The sequence below is a fragment of the Heteronotia binoei genome, chromosome 4 (genome assembly GCF_032191835.1).
Source record: "Heteronotia binoei isolate CCM8104 ecotype False Entrance Well chromosome 4, APGP_CSIRO_Hbin_v1, whole genome shotgun sequence".
NCBI classification, from domain to species: Eukaryota; Metazoa; Chordata; class Lepidosauria; order Squamata; family Gekkonidae; genus Heteronotia; species Heteronotia binoei.
This window is the reverse complement of record NC_083226.1, coordinates 120,878,595-120,899,126: the sequence shown is the minus strand read 5'-3', so window position 1 is coordinate 120,899,126 and position 20,532 is coordinate 120,878,595.

The window sequence follows — 20,532 nt, the reverse complement described above, 5'->3', positions numbered from 1 at the left end:
CAGCCCATATCTCCGGACAATCTGGGCAAGGGGGCGCATATAGATATTAAACAACATCGGGGAGAGCACCGCCCCCTGAGGCACTCCACAATTAAGCAGATGTCTCTGGGACGATTGTCCCCTGATTGCCACCCTTTTTCCCTGACCAAAGAGGAAAGAGGAGTCATTGCAAGGCCAACCCCTGAATCCCTGCGTCGGCAAGGCGGTGGACCAGCAACTGATGGTCGATCATGTCGAACGCCGCCGACAGGTCCAACAACATCAGCACTGCTGAACCGCCTTGATCCAGATGTCACTGGAGATCATCCACCAGGGCAACCAGCACTATCTCCGTCCCATGACCTGGGCGAAAGCCGGACTGGTGTGGGTCTAGGATGGAAGCATCCTCCAGAAAGCTCTGTAACTGCAGCACTACTGCCCTCTCAATGATTTTACCCAAAAAGGGTAAATTCGAGACCGGCTGGTAGTGTACCAATTCAGCCGGGTCTAATGTTGGTTTTTCAACATAAGAGAAGCCATGCTGGATCAGTCCAATGGCCCATCCAGTCCAACACTCTGTGTCACACAGTGGCCAAAAAAACAAAGTGCCATCAGGAGGTCCACCAGTGGGGCCAGAACACTAGAAGCCCTCCCACTGTGCCACCCCCCAAGCACCAAGAATACAGAGCATCACTGCCCCAGACAGAAAGTTCCAACAATAAGCTGTAGCTAATAGCCACTGATGGACCCCTGCTCCATATGTTTATCCAATTCCCTCTAGAAGCTATCTATGCTTGTAGGCTCCTGTGGCAGTGAATTCCATGTGTTAATCACCCTTTGGTTTAAGGTTTATTGGATTCAGCTTCATACAGCTTTGGATGAAGAAGTACTTTATTTATCAGTTCTAACCCAACTGCTCAGCAATTTCATTGAATGTCCACGAGTTCTTGTATTGTGAGAAAAGGAGAAAAGTACTTCTTTCTCTACTTTCTTTATCCCATGCATAATCTTGTAAACCTCTATCATGTCACCCTTCAGTCGACGTTTCTCCAAGCTAAAGAGCCCCAAGCGTTTTAGCCTTTCTTCATAGGGAAAGTGTTCCAACCCTTTAATCATTCTAGTTGTCCTTTTCTGCACTTTTCCCAATGCTAGAATATCTTTTTTGAGGTGCAGTGACCAGAATTGTACACATTATTCCAAATGAAGCTGCACCATCAATTTATACAGGGGCATTATGATATTCTTCTCTGGTATCTTCTCTGGAAGAAGAAGAGCCGCATAAGTTTGAGGAAGTCTTCAAACTTTGCTTAGTGAAGCGGCAGCATACAGGTCTAAATTCACTGCAGCATTTATTTTATTTACATCCCACCCTCCCCTGTAAGCAGGCTCACAGTAATCATATGTCAAAAAACAATATAATGATAACCAAGGTTTTTTTGGTAGAAAAAGCCCAGCATATTAGGCCACACCCCGGATGTCACCATAGTTTCACATAAGGCTCTTTTGTAGAAAAGCCTAGCATAAGATGATTTGCATATTAGGCCACACCCCCTGGCACCAAACCAGCCAAACTGCGTTCCTGTGCATTCCTGGTCAAAAAAAAACCCCCTGATGATAACAGTGTTAAACAAATTAAAACCACTTCAGATTTAAAACCACCTCAAATAAGATGGCAGACCAATTTGTGGAAGTCCAGAGTGCCTCCTGTTCGGGTGCAGCTAGGTGATCAATAGGCATCCAATTAAATGGAGGGTGCTGTGCAGATCTTAATAGCATCGAGGGGACCATTGAGTGGGGCAACATGAGCAGGAAAGGCTGAAATATTTGGATGTCTGCTGCCTCAACTGAAGGCCATTACTGCTGAGACAGTAATAGAGACTAATGCATTTGAAGCACTTGAGCAGTGGTTCCAAAATTAATAATGTGGCCAGAAGAAGATTTGTATTACTCTCAAAACAAGCTGAGTAACCTTGGGAGCATGTAGGCACTGGCCACTTCTATATCAGTTTATTTTTGAATAACAGCTGACCTGCAGATGGTTAACAACATAACCTTCATCTACAGTAAAACATACACCCATGTGGAAGACTGCACTGAGGATGGACATTCATGGCCTCTCAATTATCACACAGACATTATTACCGTGAAGTGCTTTTGGACTTTGTATGAATAAGTTGTGAAAAATACTTTTAGTTTAATGTTTATGGTGTGTTCAGATATACTAATATATGTTGAAAGTCAGCAAGTAGCATAGAGTGGAGTTATCTCTACATGGTGTTTACTTAACCTTGATCATGTTTCCTTTGTGTTTGTGCTGTCAACTGAAGGTGTGGCAGAACAGCACCATTTTACAGACCCTGTAGAATTGTAATAAATCCTGCGGGGCTCTGATCCCAAATGGGAGTGTGCTCCACCAGGCTGGGGCAAGGGCAAAAAATGCCCTGGTCTTAGTCAAGGCTAGGTGGACACCTTTCAGGCTGAGAATTATCAAAAGGTATTGTTCTGCAGAGCACAAGGCTCTCCAGGGCACAAAGGGGAGAGACAGTCCCATAGATATGTTGGTTCCTGACTGCATAGAGCTTTGAAGGTTAAGCAATTAACATAGCAAAGGAGATGAAACATGTCTTCTATGTCCATTCTGTGCACGTTATATGGTCCATTACAGACATCTATCAATTGGGATGCAACCGTTGAAATACAACAGATACTCATTTCCTCACTGGCAAAAGAGAGTGTCCACAGAAATCAGGAACAATAATAGCATCCATGAGTGCTTACAAAATTTGTTCATATCCACAAAATGTGTATATGTAGGCACTTAACATGAGTTCAATCCCAGCAGAAGCTCGTTCAGGTAGCTGGCTCCAGGTCGACTCAGCCTTCCATCCTTCTGAGGTCAGTAAAATGAGTACCCAGTTTGATGGGGCGAAAGTGTAGATGAAAGGGGAAGGCAATGGCAAACCACCCCATAAAAAGTCTGCCGTGAAAATGTTGTGAAAAGAATAGAGTGGAAAACAACTGATGCTTGCACAGGGGACTGCCTTTACCTTTTTAATATATATGTGTTTTTATTTAATCATTTTATAATTTTAATATTGTTTTTATTGTTTTAATGTTTTGTGTGCACACCTTGGAGACCCTGAGTGGGTAAAACGGTGGCATAAAAATGTTTTAAATAAAAAGATAACATAAAATTGCCTCCCCAGTCAGAATAACGAGACAGACAAAGATATGGATTAAAGGGCCACTTTATTAACTTAACTCAACGGCAAGGGCCAAACGATGGGGACAGGAAAAGCCAGGGGTCAATACCAGACCACCTCCTTAACCTGAAAACAGGGCGAGCCCCAAAGCCCTGGGTGTGAGCCAACCAAACACCTCAGATCCGGCCAGCCAGGCCACGAGATACCCTTTCACCTGAGTTCCACCCTCACCCAAGCCGTACAGCCTGGGATGTGGACAACTCTCTGTGTGACAGGATTCCTAAGCTCCCTGGAGCCAACCTTGGGCCGTACAGCTTAACAGTCATCCCAGGGAGCCACTCAGCACAATGGTGCAGTGCCACAGGAGCTCACCAATCCCCCACAACACATGTTCCCAACAGAAAACAGCCACAAACAGAGCCAAGCCTCAGCTTGGGCAACTGTATCCACACCAATGCCTAGAACATGTTCTAGCCCTTGCCATATATCAGCCAAAAAGGCCTCATTGCCCTTTAATGAAAGATGGACCCCATTCGCCCTGTACAAGTCCTGAAAACCAGCCTTAATGGATGGATGCGGCACATAGACTCCAAGCCCCCCCCTCGAGGGCAAGTCGCAAGGCCCTATTGGCCTTCCTCCGGGCTCTCTCCAAACCTGCTGGATCCCATTCCCGGCACGGCAGCATGGCCAACCACAGGATGAGGATGCCCGTCCACCTTCTCTTTATCAAAGAGATGTCATCCCGGGCCTGAAGTGAAAGGGCCTTACCCTTTACTAGGCCCAAATCATTCTCCCCCAGGTGGATCACCAACATATGCGGTGGCAGGCCCCTCCTTTCCTTAAAGAGAAGATAAAAGAGCCCCGACCACCTCATGCCCCGGCGGCCCTGCCACTCAATCATGGCCCACTCACTCAGGCCCAACTGTGAGCTGACTGCCATCTGTCGAGCCTGATGTGCCGCCCAGAAAACAATACAGTGGCCACATAAGAGGATCCTCCTCCTTTCTGCGCCAGCCATAGCACCTAAAACAGAAAAACCATTAGAATTTTCTCTCTCTTTTTTTTTTAACAAAACAGAACACTGAACAGCGCCGAGGGCAAGGTTGCCACAGGAAGACCTCCTTATGGCCCCAAAGGCTGAATGTAGGCCCGATAAGCCTCAGATCTCCATCGTCCAACATGACGAATGGCCTCGCCCTCGTAACCCAAAGCTGCGGCTGTGGACGCGGCTTCGATCCTGAAAGAATGGGTGCCAAATTTGACACCCTGAAGACCTAACTTAGCCGCCCTGAGCCTGCTTTTGTGGGGAGGGCGGGATATAAATAAAAAGTATTATTATTATTATTATTATTATTATTATTATTATTATTATTATTACTTAGCCAAAGCCCGGCTACTAACCGTCCAAAATTGATATTTGGTCAATGGGGTGCTATCATGATGGCAAAACAAAGGGCCATCCGCTGACCCTCGCAAGTCCACATAATGCGCGAGGGCAGCAACTGGACACAGATCCCTCTCCGAGCAAGGTCCCAAAGTGACCGTGCAATCCCGCTGCATCTGATCCGTCTTAGACCGTCGGACACATAGCACCACATGACCATCAACAAATTTAACATCCCCAACCTGGAGAGCCCTAACAGAAATATCCTTACGAGAGAGCACCACCAACTTGGACACCTGCAAGGCCCCGAGAAAAGCCATCAAGGCGGCTGCGTGAAAGAGCGCCTCCTCAAAGGCTGAGGCACAAACCAAAGCCCAAGTGGCATACAAACCTTGTAGGATGGCTGGGGAAATTGACTGCCTACAATCAACCCGTTGCCCCACCTCCCGAGACCATCCCTCTAACATCTTTAGAATATGAAAATCCTTAGTCACCTCCTGATACCCCCGGGCCTTATTTAAAAAAGGACAAGGCGGCCAATTGTCCCTTAATGGATTTCACCGAGAGACCTCTCTCTTTCTGCCAAACACAAAACTGCAGCAAATCCTCAACTGGTGCCGGCCATGTCACAGGTAGCCCCGCCCCTTCCCGAAAAGCAGTAAACTGACTAGCTGCCCGGTCATACGACCTTTTCGTGCTAGGTGCTATGGTGAGGTGGATTGCCTGGCTAACTTCATCCCTCCAATCTGCCACAATTCCACGGGGATGTGAGCGGGTAACGGGTCGGCCACTGGAGCTAGCAGACGAAATTGCACCATCTGTTGGTGAGACAGGGCATCTGCCACTCCATTACAAATGCCTGGAACATGCCTTGCCAAAAGCAGAATGTTTAACTTAAGGCAACGCAAAGTAAATGCCTACACCAGCCTCATAACCGGCTTGGACCTGGCGGTAAGGTTGTTGACCACATGGACAACCGCCATGTTATCACACCAAGTGAACCGTGTGGTTGGCCAGAGAATGTCCCCATAGAAAAACAGCAACCACAATGGGAAAAAATTCCAAAAAAGTCAAGTTACGATATAACTCAGAGCCCAACCACTCACTCGGCCAACGCTCGGCACACCAATGCCCCCAAAAGTACACGCCAAAGCCAGTAGAGCCGGCAGCATCCGAGACAATCTGAAGGTCCGTATTCAACTGCATAGCTTCCCGCCAAAAAGAGATGCCATTGAAATCCCTCAAAAACGATTCCCAGACCTCCAGGTCACTGCGCATCCCCTCTGTAACAAGTGTATAATGATGCGGTACATGCAGGACAACCATGCCGTCATAAAACTGCCTAAGGAACGCATGACCGGGGGCCACCACCTTGCAGGCAAAGTTCAGGAGGCCCACCAGTTGCTGCAACTCTAAAAGGGTGACCTTATGCTTAACCAGCATGGCCCGCACTCTAGCCAACAGGTTACTCAACTTGTTGCACAGCAGTCATGATAGCTGATGCACAGTATGAAGCTTGATTCCCAAAAAGGTCAGAACTGTAACTGGGCCCTCGGTCTTTTCCCTAGCTAAGGGAACACCAAGCTCCTCCGCCAAGTATTCGAACGCCACCAACAAACAAGAACATTGCCCTGAGCGCGCAAGGCCCACAAAAAGAAAATCATCCAGGTAATGCGCCATATCTCGCATCCCTGTCCTAAACCGTAGCGCCCACTCCAAAAAAGTACTAAAACGCTCAAACGCAGCGCAAGATACCGAACACCCCATCGGCAGCGCTCTATCTAAATAACTGCCTTCAAACGAAAAGCCTAACAATTCGAAATTGTCTGGGTGCACAGGGAGAAGGCGAAAGGCTGACTTAATGTCACATTTCGCCAGCTCAGCACCAATGCCACAACGACGCACAATCCGCACTGCCCGGTCAAAGGACGTGTATTTAACCAAACATAATTCCGAGGGAATGGCGTCATTCACGGACCGCCCCCTCGGGTAGGACAAATGGTGAATTAAACGAAACTCACCAGCAGCTTTCTTAGGTACCACACCCAAGGGAGAAACCCGCAAATTGGGCACCGGAGGAACCGCGAAAGGGCCCAACACTCGTCCCTCCACGTACTCCTTCTTAATTTTAGCCCTAACAACGTGCTCTAAACCACGAACAGACCATAAATTAGAACAAGAAAATGGGGTCCGGGGACCCTGGTAAAGAATTCTGAACCCCGGGGAAAACCCTTCCCACAGATAACTTCTCTCCTCAGCACAAGGATAATCCTGCAATAATTCCTTAAGAACCATCAGCTGTATGGGGCTGGGCCCCTTTTCTAAGAGGCTGACTTGGCCTTTCCTAGGCCACCTGTTGGCCCCTTTTAGTTTGGACCTATTGCAGGCCGTGAAGGCATGCGGCCCTCCACACAGCGGACACTCATGTTTGTACTTGCAAGCCTTTCTGGCACACGCGCCTTGGGAGGTGAACTCCCAGCAAAGCAGCCGTGGTTGAACCGACTGCCCCGCAGCCATGCGGGTGCCAGCCGAATGAGCAGTCTTCTGTACAAGACGACCACTGTTGGATCTGTCCCCAGTATTTGGCTTCGCAGGTGCCATAAACTGCAACCAGAATTGATCTAGTCCCATGGGAGGTCAGGATTAACCGCCACTCGCATACGGAATTCTTCATCATACTGCAGCCACGCCCCTCCCCAAAAATTGTTATACGCGCGGTAAATTATATCACAATACTGGAATAGCGGGGCCGCTCTCCAAGGCTGGGCCCTGGCAATGACCCCCGCATATATAAAAAATCCCAGCAGCCATTTTGACCAAGAGCTATCTACCTTCCGCTGCATCAACTTCTCCTTATCCTTCTTGTCTAACTTGTCCTTGGATTTCTTTTCCAACTCTCTATATAACAGGCTGAACACGTCCACGTATTCACCTTTTAAGATTTTCTCCCTGGTCACCACAATAAGGTGATCGCCTAGCGTCATGGCTGGATCACCAAAATGTAGAGCATGAAATGCCACTCGACTATAAGGGACTGGGGGATGGGATGGAAATCCCCAACCACTCAACTGTTGCGAAGACCAGGCTGGAGGCAGAGAAGGCAACACACCTCCTGCCGCCAAAAAACCCGCCGTCCCTGTGCTACCAACATGACCTCCTACCGCTGCAGCCGAGCTCCAAGGCGGCCAGACCTGGAATGGAAGCGAGCTACCCAACTGATGAGGTGGCGCCCCAGACGCCCCTTGCTGACTTATGAGTGAACCCCTGCCACCATAGGGCGACCCTGAAGTGGGAGACACAACCGCCAGCCCCGAACCTGAGGCAACACTTAGGCACCTGGGACCCCATGGCCACACCACCCCTTGTTGCCGAGCTGGTGTCTTACCTTCCACATTGGTAGGCACCACCGCAACCACTTCAGGCTCCTCCCACTGTTCCTCATCCAAAGGCACTACATCACTCGGGCTATTCACGCCTTCCTTGGCACCCTGTAAGGCAGAAAGCTGTGCGAGCACCTTTCTCTGAAAAGAAATGGTGGCAGCCCTACCAGGACCCTTAAGCCCAGCAAATCTTTGTGATGGGCCTGGCAACCCTCTTGCCTCCTCCAAAATGGGCAGGCGATCCAGGATAGCCTGTTGCATCACCACCTCATCCCCCTCATCAGCTGGGGGTTGGGCAGGAGCCGGCCTCTTAAGAGGCCTTTTGGCCAGCTGTTTTCCTTTGGATGGGCCTTGCCCTTTTTTAGGCCCCATGCTCTCTTAATGATGCCCTCGGAGGACTCCTAACAACCTACCGCTCAACCCAGGATTCCCCGAGGCCTAGCTACCAATAGCAAAGCTGGCCCAAACGTGACTCAGCAAGCCTCAACCGACCCCCGAATGTGCCTTTGCCCCTGACACCCAAAACAGCCACCCCCCCCCCTGGAGGCCGCCCACAACACGCTGACCAGCCCCTTCTAACAGAAAGGTGGGGGGAACCCTTCAAGACCCCTTTAGCCTCCCCAGTGCTCCTCTTCAGCCAGCCGCCCTCGTCCTGCTGAAAGTCACCGCCGGCTCCACAGCGCAATGAGCCATCCACTCGATGACACCCACTTCACCTGACGCTGAGGCTCCCAGTCACTAACCACCGCGCGCTCTGCGCTGCAGAAGACGTCGCCCTCACAGGTTGGGAGAGATGACTTCCCAGCTGCCAAAAGCCCCCGCACCACTCCAAAATCCGCCAGAGCACTCAGCCGCCGTGCGCTGATTGGCTCCACCAAACGCGGCTTCAAAACTGCGCTACTGGCGGCGGGTCCAGCCTTATAAGGCCGACCTTGCCCCCACGCAGCGAGGAAGAGTCCACTGCCTCCCATCCTTCCATGGAGGCAATGGATGGCCACAGCCTTAGCGGCCGATTGGCCGCTCGGCTGGGTGGGGGCCAAATACTATAAAGCAGGTATGTCCAACAGGTAGATCGCGATCTACCAGTAGATCACGGAGGGGTCAGAGGTAAATCACCAGCCTCACTTGGTCTCATAGTTTGCTGGACAGGTGTTTGGGTTTTTTTGATGATTGTTTGGTTTGGTGGTATTTGATTATTGGTGCCAGTATGATGAATTCTTATTTTTACTTTTAGAACTGCATGTGTGGTTTTGGCATCATCCAGAGGTCTTCAGTTCCTGTTGATCTTTAATACTTTGGGACAGTGAAAGTTTTGGACCAGATTCAGCCAGTGTTAACTTAGCACTCCAGCCACCCCAATAAAACAAAGATGAGTGTTCCAAAGAAGAGCAAAACCTACCGCTTTCATGATGAATGGGAAATGGACTACATCATGGTGAAAGACAAGGGTTGTTGTCTACTTTGTAATGCTGCTGAATCCTTGCCCAAAATTTATTGCCTGCAGCCTGCAGCAGTGCTGCTAGGCTGCATAGGCAAGCTTTGCTCCCCTGGGGAGGAGAAGGAGGATCTTCAGCCCGTTTGGGTGTGAGTTGGAAGGGGCAAGACTTGGCCACACTAACGGCCAAGCCTCCGTTCCCTGTTGCAGTCTTGGGTGACAATCAGTCCGAGAGGGTGTGCGTCGTCACTCAGGAAGGCTCGTGGGGGGTGCTCTCTGGCTAAGCCCCTTCCTCTTCGTCGGTGTCGAGAGTTGGAGTGGCAGGCTCCCTGGGAGCTGCGGCGGTTGCATGAAGGGAACTTCAGAGAAGGAGCGGCTTGTTTCGGGACTTGCGGAGGCAGCTCTTTTAAGGCCAGTGTATCCTCTCCATTCCTGTCGGCCTATGTTGATCCCTTTCCCTTCATTTTTTGATCCCTCTCCCTTCATTTTTCCTTAAAGCATAAAGTCTTTGCTTTGTGTTGCTTGGTCTCCCTATAGGGGTTTGGGGGAGTGTTGTTGGGCTGGGTGAGCCATTTTTTGATTACCCTATTTTATTTATTTATTTATTCTATGACTTATATCCTGCCCTTCCCATAAAATGGCTCAGGGCGGCTCACAACAAACGATAAAACAATAAACAGAGTGCAAAGTTATTACATTTTAAAAAGTCGAAGCGTTTAAAACCTAAAAACCTTAAAATCTTAACGTTAAAACTATACAGTATATTTCACTGAAGTCTGATAAGCTACATTTATCTAGTCAGGCGTAGGCTAACCGGAAGAGGCTTGTCTTACAGGCCCTGTGGAACTGAGTAACTGGTTGTGGGTGGTGGTGGCCATTTTGGGCTTCCCTTCTTCCTCAAGGGAGGGTGGACATTTTAGAAGGTTCATTGAGGAGGCCATTTTGTGGGTCGGTCTGAGGCGGGATAACTGCTCTTTGGTAAATTCTTGGTCATTGCTCTCAGGGGCGGCGGCCTAGTGGGTGCTGCAGAGATGTCTGGGAAAAAGGGATCTGGTAAATCTAAGGACAAACAGCCCGTGCCAAAGGCCCCTAAGGCCCCGGCCAAGAGGCCTCCACCCCCTTTGTCTTCTTCTAATGAAGAGGGTGACGAGGTAGTTAATGCTAGCATACTGCAAAGGTTTTTGGCGCTGGAGGAAGCGTCTGGTTTTCCTCCTTCCGAAAGGGTTGGAGTGGGAAAGGCTTCTAACAGGGCACTCCAAGTGAATGTTTTAACAAGATTGTCTATACTTGAGGGCAGATCTAGTGCATTCAGCGCTGGTGGTACCATGGGTCTCGGCGGTCCAGATGGGAGAGTGGTGTCATCGTCTGGAGCGGCTGGATCAGGGTCAACACTGGTGCCTGTTGGATCCATTTGTAAGGCTGCGGACACTTTGCAGTGTTATGCGGGGCCGACTTGGCCTTGGGGGCCTTGGGGTCATGCCTTGCATGCTGGGCAAGGCATTCCTGTGGTAGTCCTAGGTTTTCTTCCTCCTCAGGCTTGAGTCTGTCATCAAATTGGGCTTGGCCGACTGAACAGTGTGGCCCAGGTGGAGTTTGGCTGGGCGTGGGGCAGCAGGGTCTTGCAGGTTCTTTTGTAGGGGGTTGGGGTGTCCCTTCTCCTTATGGGGCGGTCCCTTTCACCTCCTTACTCTTTGGGGATGTAGCCTTGCCCTTGGGGGATCATTTGTTGCCAGCAACAAAAGACAAGATTTTTAAGGGGGAGTACGTAGATATTTTCTCCCTCCTTTTCTGGGAATTGGAAAAAAAGAACAATCTCAGAGAGGCCTGAGAGAGACAGCAGAACAGGGCAGAACAGCTCTAATAAGCTGAGACAGCTGGAGACTGAGTTTTGGAAGACTTCATTCTGAGGTTTGTGTGACTGCTTAAAAGTCTGAGTTCTGATAGCTGGGGAACTGCTCTTTGTTTGGTTGAGTGGGCAAAAGGTGAAAGAGATTGAGAGTGATTGTTGATGATTGCTTAGGAGTGGTCTGCTCCACCCTCTTTGCATTTTAAGCTGCGCTTTGCCAAAGGCTGAGCACATCTCAGAGAGGCCTGAGAGAGACAGCAGAACAGGGCAGAACAGCTCTAATAAGCTGAGACAGCTGGAGACTGAGTTTTGGAAGACTTCATTCTGAGGTTTGTGTGACTGCTTAAAAGTCTGAGTTCTGATAGCTGGGGAACTGCTCTTTGTTTGGTTGAGTGGGCACAAGGTGAAAGAGATTGAGAGTGATTGTTGATGATTGCTTAGGAGTGGTCTGCTCCACCCTCTTTGCATTTTAAGCTGCGCTTTGCCAAAGGGCGAGAGCTAAAGGGCTCTTGGCCTGTGGCTCTTCGCCTAGGGGCTCCCTAAGGACCAGGAACCCAGATCCCTGATTTCCTTGTTCTCCCTGTAAGGTAAGTTGACCCTCCAGAAGGGGAGACACTTAAACAACAGCATTTAAAGAGGACTGTATATTTTAAAATATATATATATATCATGAAGGTAGAATGCCAGCAGGGGGGTTGGGGCTTTCCAGTGTTTTGCATTGAGTGTCACATGTATGACTATCTGCCCACAGGACAGAAGTCTTGGGTGTGTGCTCGATGCAAGGAGCTCCTGGTCCTCAGGGAACGAGTTTGTACCCTTGAGGCCGAGGTGACTGCCCTGGAGAAGCAGAGACGGTCAGTTAGGCACTTGGGGAAGACTCTCGGGGGTGTATTAGATGAGCCCCGCATTGAACGTGGCAGCCCTGTTGCTGCCAGAGAGAATGAGGGTCGAGAGGGAACAGGGCACCTTGCTGAGGATAAGGGGAATGCGCCCTCAGAAGGGACCTCTTCTTCAGCTGGTGAGCGGGTATCCTTTCGTGCCAAGGAACCATCCCTGCGCAGGGGGAGAGGGGAGGTCTTGGTAGTTGGTGATTCGATCCTTAGGCAAGTAGACAGCTGGGTGGCGAAACCGCGTACTGACCGTATGGTGATTTGCCTGCCTGGTGCGAAGGTAGCGGACATGACGCGTGTAGTAGATAGGCTGATAGACAGTGCTGGGGAGGAGCCTGTGGTCGTGGTGCATGTTGGCACTAACGATGTGGGGAAATGCAGTCGTGAGGTCCTGGAGGAAAAATTTAGGCTGCTAGGCGGGAGACTTAAGGCCAGGACCTCCAAGGTAGCCTTCTCAGAAGTGCTACCTGTTCCACGTGCAGGGCAGGAGAGACAGGCACAAATTAGAAGTCTCAATGTGTGGATGAGACGATGGTGTAAGGAAGAAGGGTTTAAGTTTGTTTGTTTTTTAGTATAAACAAATTTATTAGTAACATATGGTAGCAGAATTATATCTACAACTTATAAAGAGCTTAAAATAAAAAAAAAATCGTTCTACCCCATATCTTACTTTCCTCCCACCCCTCCCTCCGTTACTTGACCCCCGCCAGTGTTATTTTTTTAAAAAAACAAATATTAAAGGTACCTTTAAACTATAAAAATCTTAATCATCAAAAATTGTCCAATGTCCTTTTATTTTCCACTCTTTCTCTACGTATCTTCTGAATTTCTTCCACTCCGCATTAAAAAGTTCTAAATCATAGTCTCTTAGTTTTCTTGTTAATTTGTCCATTTCACTCCATGACATAACTTTTGTAATCCAGTCCCATTTTTCTGGTATTTTTTCTTGCTTCCATAACTGCGCATACAATGTCCTAGCAGCTGAGAGCAAGTACCATATTAAAGTTCTATCTTCTTAAATCCCATACAAGCTACACCTTTGTTATTAACGAGAATACAAGAGTTTGGGGAGTTGGCGGGACTTTATATAAATAAAGAAAAATCAAAAATTTTGTGCAAGAATATGCAGATAAATAGACAACAAGAATTACAAAGACTAACGGGTTGTGAAGTTGCCTCTAAGGTTAAATACCTAGGGGTAGAGATAACAATGAAAAATATTGATTTGTTCAGGAACAATTATGAAAAACTATGGCGTAAAATAGAAGAAGATATGTTAAAGTGGAATAAGCTCAACTTGTCCTTGTTGGGTAGAATAGCTGCAATAAAAATGAATATTTTACCAAGGATTATGTATTTGTTTCAAACCATCCCTATTGTGAAAGATGCTAAACAGTTTGATAAATGGCGAAGGAAAATTTCGGAATTTGTGTGGGCCGGGAAGAAACCAAGAATTAAAATGAAAGTCTTGACAGATGCAAGAGAGAGTGGTGGATTCCAATTACCAGATTTGAAACTGTATCATGAAGCAATTTGTTTAGTATGGATGAAAGAATGGATAACGCTGTTAAATAAAAAACTTTTAGTGTTGGAAGGCCATGGAAAAAAATTCGGCTGGCATGCATATTTGTATTACGGAAAAAAGAAGATGGATGGTCTTTTCTCTCGTCATTATATAAGAAGTAATCTATTAAATGTGTGGATAAAGTATAAGAAATATGGTGATGAGAGGAGACCTTTGTGGATAGTGCCAGCTGAAGTGATAAAGTTAACAGCTAAAACAGTTAATGAAAAACAGCTATCATATAACCAGTTACTAAAAATACAAAGTGGGAAAATAGAAAGGTTTAAGTTTGTTAGGCACTGGGATGCTTTCTGGAACAAGCGGGAGCTGTACAAAAGAGACGGTCTCCACTTGTCTCCGGATGGAACCAGGCTGCTGGCGCTTAAAATCAAAAAGGTGGCAGAGCAGTTTTTAAACTAAATCTTGGGGGAAAGCCGACCGGAGATTAATTGTCTCTGGTTCGGGAGGACTCGTCTCAAAGAGATGAAAGGTTGGCTGCTATTTTTCTACCGGGTAACGGACCAGAGTTGTCCACTGTGATGGTGACAAACAGTATGGACTGTCTGCCAGAGTCTCGAGGCGGCAAGAGGGAGGTGGTGGGCCTAGCTTGCCTGGGAAATTATAGATGTTTGTATGCAAATGCTAGAAGTGTTCTAAGTAAAATTGGTGAATTGGAATGTTTAGTGTAGGGAGAAAACATAGACATTGTGGGAATTTCAGAAACTTGGTGGAATGAGGAGAATCAGTGGGACAGGGTGATTCCTGGATATAAGTTATATCGGAAGGATAGGGAGGGAAGGGTTGGAGGTGGGGTGGCTCTGTATGTCAGAGAGGATATACGGTCCAGTAAGACTGAGGTCAGAGAATTAGATTCCCTTTTAGAAATGCTTTGGGTTGAAATAGAGGGCCCAAAAGGAAATTTAACTATGGGAGTTTGTTATCGCCCACCAAATCGAAAGAGAGAGGACGATTATAATATGATGGAAGGCTTAAAAATAATGGCTAAACGTAAAAACTGTGTCGTAATAGGTGATTTTAACTACCCGCAGATTGATTGGGTCAATATGTGTTCTGGTCGAGAGAAAGAGATTGAGTTTCTTGATGCTCTCAATGACTGTGCTACGGAGCAGATGGTTTCAGAACCTACTAGGGGTGGGGAAATCCTGGATTTGGTCCTAAGTAATGCCCAAGACTTGGTGAGAGATGTAAAAGTGATCGCGCCGCTTGGGAGCAGTGACCATAATGTTATTGATTTCACCATTTTTATAAATAGGGAGTTGCCCAAAAAGACCGCCACAACCACGTTTAACTTTAAAAGGGGTAAATTCTCTGAGATGAGGAGGCATGTGAGGAGGAAACTGAAAGGAAAGGTAAATACGGTCAAAACCCTTGGGGAAGCTTGGACACTATTTAAAACTATAATCCAAGAAGCTCAGATAAAATACATACCACAAATTAGGAAAGGCACAAACAGGTATAAGAAAAGGCCTGCATGGTTAACAAACAAAGTAATGGAAGCTGTAAAAGGTAAGAAAGACTCCTTTAAACAGTGGAAAACCAGTCCAAGTGAGATTAATGAAAGGGAACACAGGCTGTGGTAAATCAAAAGCAAGACTGTGATCAGGCAGGCAAAAAGGGACTATGAGGAGCATATTGCAAAAAAACATAAAGACCAACAATAAAAATTTATTCAAATATATTAGAAGTAGGAAATTAGCCAGGGAGGCAGTGGGGCCTTGGATGACCATGGGGTAAAAGGATTACTGAAGGAGGATAGGGAAATGGCTGAGAAGCTGAATGCATTTTTTGCCTCCGTCTTCACTGTGGAAGATGAGAACTTTTTGCCCACCCCTGAACCACTAATGTTGGAAGGGGTGTTGAAAGACGTGAGTCAGATTGAGGTGACAAAAGAGGAGGTCCTACAACTAATAGACAAATTAAAAACTAATAAGTCACCGGGTCCGGATGGCATACATCCGAGAGTTCTGAAAGAACTCAAAGTTGAACTTGTGGATCTTCTAATAAAAATCTGTAATCTTTCATTGAAATCTGCCTCCGTTCCTGAGGATTGGAAGGTAGCAGATGTCACCCCCATCTTTAAAAAGGGTTCCAGAGGAGATCCAGGAAATTACAGGCCAGTCAGTCTGACTTCAATACCGGGGAAGTTGGTAGAAACCATTATCAAGGACAGAATGAGTAGGCACATTGATGAACACGGGTTATTGAGGAAGACTCAGCATGGGTTCTGTAGGGGAAGATCATGCCTCACTAACCTGCTACATTTCTTTCAGGCGGTGAACAAACATGTGGACAAAGGAGACCCGATAGATGTTGTTTACCTTGACTTCCAGAAAGCTTTTGATAAAGTTCCTCATCAAAGGCTCCTTAGAAAGCTTGAGAGTCATGGAGTAAAAGGACAGGTCCTCTTGTGGATCAAAAACTGGCTGAGTAATAGGAAGCAGAGAGTGAGTATAAATGGGCAGTCTTCACAGTGGAGGACGGTAAGCAGTGGGGTGCCGCAGGGCTCAGTACTGGGTCCCATGCTCTTTAACTTGTTCATAAATTATTTAGAGTTGAGAGTGAGCAGTGAAGTGGCCAAGTTTGCGGATGACACAAAATTGTTCAGGGTGGTGAGAACCAGAGAGGATTGTGAGGAACTCCAAAGGGATCTGTTGAGGCTGGGTGAGTGGGCGTCAACGTGGCAGATGCGGTTCAATGTGGCCAAGTGCAAAGTAATGCACATTGGGGCCAAGAATCCCAGCTACAAATACAAGTTGATGGGGGTGTGAACTGGCAGAGACTGACCATGAGAGAAATCTTGGGGTCGTGGTAGATAAGCTTCTCCCCCATCAGCTAAGCTGACAGTCTTCTGCTCAGCTGGCTTGCAGTCTTGAAGCTCCTCTTCACAGCAGCAGAATATCTGAGTAGCCCCAGAATCCACAACCCAAGGGTGACTCAGTAGTCCCGGACCAGTTCTTACTAGAGTCACCTGGGGAGTCCTTGAAGACTGCTGCCGGCTCTTTTCTGCTGCTGCTGAGGACAAAATCTTTGTAAATGTCCGAGCTGATTACACAGATAGCAGCGCCTCCTCCGCACCTGTAAGGCTTTTTCCTCCTCTTTAGCTTGCCAGCTGGAACCAGCCCCGACAGACCTCGGCTTCTCTTCTTCCTTGGCTCGAGTCTGCTCTCTCTTGCTTTCCAGCTGCCTCTGCTCTTCAGCCAGGAGTTTGCCGGTCACATAAGGCAAAGTTAGCTTGTCAGCATCCTGCCCTTCAAATGCTAACACCAGCATGTCATATCTCTCATCCAGAGAGCTCAATAAGATGTACACCTTATCTTCGTCAGCCACGGCCTTCCCTCTTGCTTCAAGGTCTTGGAAAGAATTAGACATAACCGTCGAGGTGGTCCCTCATCGACTCCCCGGCCAGCATACGTTTCCTGTAGAGCCTCCTCCATAGGGATATCAGCGTGCCGGCTGACTTTTGCACATACACAGCCTTGAGAGCTTCCCAAGCCTTCTTTGCTTTCTGGTGCCCACGGACGTGCACCAGCTGGTCGTCTGCAACACTTAGAATGATGTTGGCTAGAGCTTTTTGATCCTTGACGGCCTCTGCCGCTGTGGGATTAGCTGGAGGAGCTGACACACAGTCCCAAAGCCCCTCTTTCTTCAGGAAATGCTCTAACCTCAGCGACCAGGTGTTGTAGTTGGTAGTGGTGAGCTTATCCACCAGCACCGTAGCTGCTGCTGTAGCCATCCTGCTCAGACTCCTCTCAGCCACTGCTGGTCTCACCTCCTAGGCAGCCTCTGGAGCAAGTCAGCGTCCTTTCTCTACCACCTTTCTCTCAGGTCTCAGGTTCTAGGCGCAGCGGAAGCGTGCTGGGCCCATAACCCTGTCGATGCGCGTAGAGAGACCAAGAGGGTGATGCTTAGCGACGCAAGAATGAAGGCTGTACACAGTAGCTGTAAAACCACTATATACATTTATTTACACCAACTCACTCTCCTGACTGACAATATGCTCCACTGCACTCCAACTCCTTAAACCCACAATCACCACAGTTGCTCTGTACATTTATACAGTGAACAGCCAATCAGCAACTTGCTGTGTCATGCTGACTCTGCTTGGCTGATGCAATCCTTCTGGCAGCCAGCCACCAGCTGTCAAGTAGATCATCTACTGCCTCTAGATCTACTTTCCATTCTGCAGCACCTACTATAAGCTGTCTGTTTACAGGTAATAGTGACACGGACTTGGGTGAATTGGTTGCCTGGGTTTCTTATCTATGCGGGGGTGATTGTACGGGCTCAGCCTTGGAGGGCTGCTGCCCTTATCCAATACATGGACACAGCATTTAGCGAGCCGGCTTGGATGCAGTATGACGAGGAATTCAGGACGAGGGCCGCTTTGTACCCTTCCCTGCAGTGGGACCACATTCACCAGCAGCTGTGGCTGCAGGTCATGTCTCCTGCGTGGCCAAATTTGGGCGATCGCTCTGACAGTGGTCATTTGGTGGCCAAGTCACCTGCAACCTCTTCTGCTTTGGCAGCTTCTTCCCGCAGTTCTGCGGGGCAGGCAGTTCAATCCCGTCTACTTTGTTGGGAGTTCGGTTCTCAGGGAGTGGCAATAGAAAGGCTTGTCAGTTCAAGCATGAATGCCCCATGTACAGTGGGCCTCACTCCTTCAGTAACTGCCCGAAACTCCGGGGTCGTAAGAATCAGAAGAAACCAGGAGGAGGGGGAGGCAATTATCAGGCTGGAAAAGGGGCCCAGTCCGATAAAGGTGGGACCTCTTGAATACTGGCTGTCCAGGTATCCACGGAAGAATGACAGCGTGTACCTGCTTTGAGGTTTTATGTTTGGTTTTAGGATCTCTTTTCAGGGGCCTCGGGTCCAATTTATGTCTGGGAATTTCAGTTCTGTTAAGGGTTTAGAGCAGGTAGTAAGAGACAACCTTAGGGACCGCCTCTCTCCATATGTTCCCCAGAGAGCACTACGATCAAGTTCAAAAAATCTTCTCGAAATCCCTGGGCCAAAAGAAACCAAACTAAAAACTACCAGAGAACAGGCATTCTCTATTAAGGCCCCCCAATGGTGGAATCAACTGCCGGAAGAGGTGCGGGCCCTGCGGGATTTTAACCAATTCCGTAGGGTCTGCAAAACTGTCCTCTTCCAGCTAGCTTTTTAAGACGGAACCCCTGATAATATCAATAACACAGAGCCATCTTATACACAATTTGATTATATTATAATGTTATATTGTTTTATTGGTTTTACTGTTTAAATTATTAATTATATTATATATTGTTTTATTGTATCATGGTTTTACCATGTCTTGTTAGCCGCCCTGAGCCTGCCTTGGCGGGGAGGGCGGGATATAAATAAAACTTTTATTATTATTATTATTATTATTATTATTATTATTATTATTATTATTATTATTATTATTATTATTATTATTATTATTTTGCCAAGGAGTTGGCTGAGGGCAGGGTTTTGGCCCCATTTCCATACACCCTTGTACACAACCTTAGGGTTTCCCCCTTGGGCGTGGTACCTAAGAAGGCGCCTGGTGAATTTCGTTTGATTCACCATCTTTCCTTCCCCAAAGGGAAGTCAGTTAATGATGGGATTCCCGGGTACTTATGCTCTATCAGGTATACCAGCTTTGATCAGGCCATTGCGACGTTGCAGGGTGAATGCTGAGTTGGCAAAATGCAATATTAAATCTGCATTTCGCCTTTTACCAGTTCATCCTGCTGACTTTGAGCTCTTGGTTTTTTCTTTTGAGGGCAAATTTTACTTGGACAGAGCATTGCCAGTGGGCTGCTCTGTATTGTGTTCTGCTTTTGAGTGTTTCAGCACATTCTTGGAGTGGGCTGTTCGTGAAAAAGTGGGTTTGCAGGATGTCATTCATTATTTGGATGACTTCCTTTTTTGTGGGGCCCGTGGGGACTGGGCATTGTGCACAGCTGCTGTCAGGCTTTATGGAGCTGGCCGCAGAACTGGGGGTTCCTCTGGCTCAGGAAAAGACGGAGGGTCCAGCTCAAAAGCTGATATTTTTGGGAATTGAGTTGGATACTCTGGGGCAGCTGTCCAGGATACCTCTCCAAAAGCTTTTAGTTTTAAGGAACAGGATTCATTCCTTTCTGCTTAAACGGAAGGTTTCCTTGATCGAACTGCAGCAGCTGGTTGGGCATCTTAACTTTGCTTGCAAAGTGGTTGCTCCTGGGCGGGCTTTTCTCTGTAGGCTTTGTGATGCTATGGCAGGCTTGTGCTTGCCGCAACATAGAACACGGGTTACTAGTAGCATGAGGAAAGATTTAGGGGTTTGGCAAGAATTCTTGGAGTCCTTTAATAGGATTTCCTTTTGGAGAGATGACATGAGGCTTGAAGCTGAGCTCCAGATCATGTCTGATGCTGCTGGATCCTTGAGTTTGGGAGTTTACTTCCACAGATATTGGTGTGCTGATAGTTGGTCAGAATCCTGGATGCAGGTAGGAGTGAACTGAGATCTTACGTTTCTCGAGTTCTTTCCCATTCTGGTTGCAGTTTGGCTGTGGGGGATGGATATGGCCAATTGCACAGTTCATTTTTGGTGCGATAATATGGCGGTAGTCCATGTCATTAATTCCCTTTCATCCAAATCCCAGCGGGTTATGAGGTTGGTGAGGGCCTTCACTCTGCGTTGTCTGAGGCTTAACATATTGTTTTTAACCAAGCATGTTCCTGGGGTGAATAACAGAGTGGCTGACGCTCTCTCTCATAAACAGATGGAGAGGTTTCGTCAGCTGGCCCCAGATGCCGATCAAGAGGCGGCGCCAATGCCCCAGGACCTATGGCTGATTGAAGAG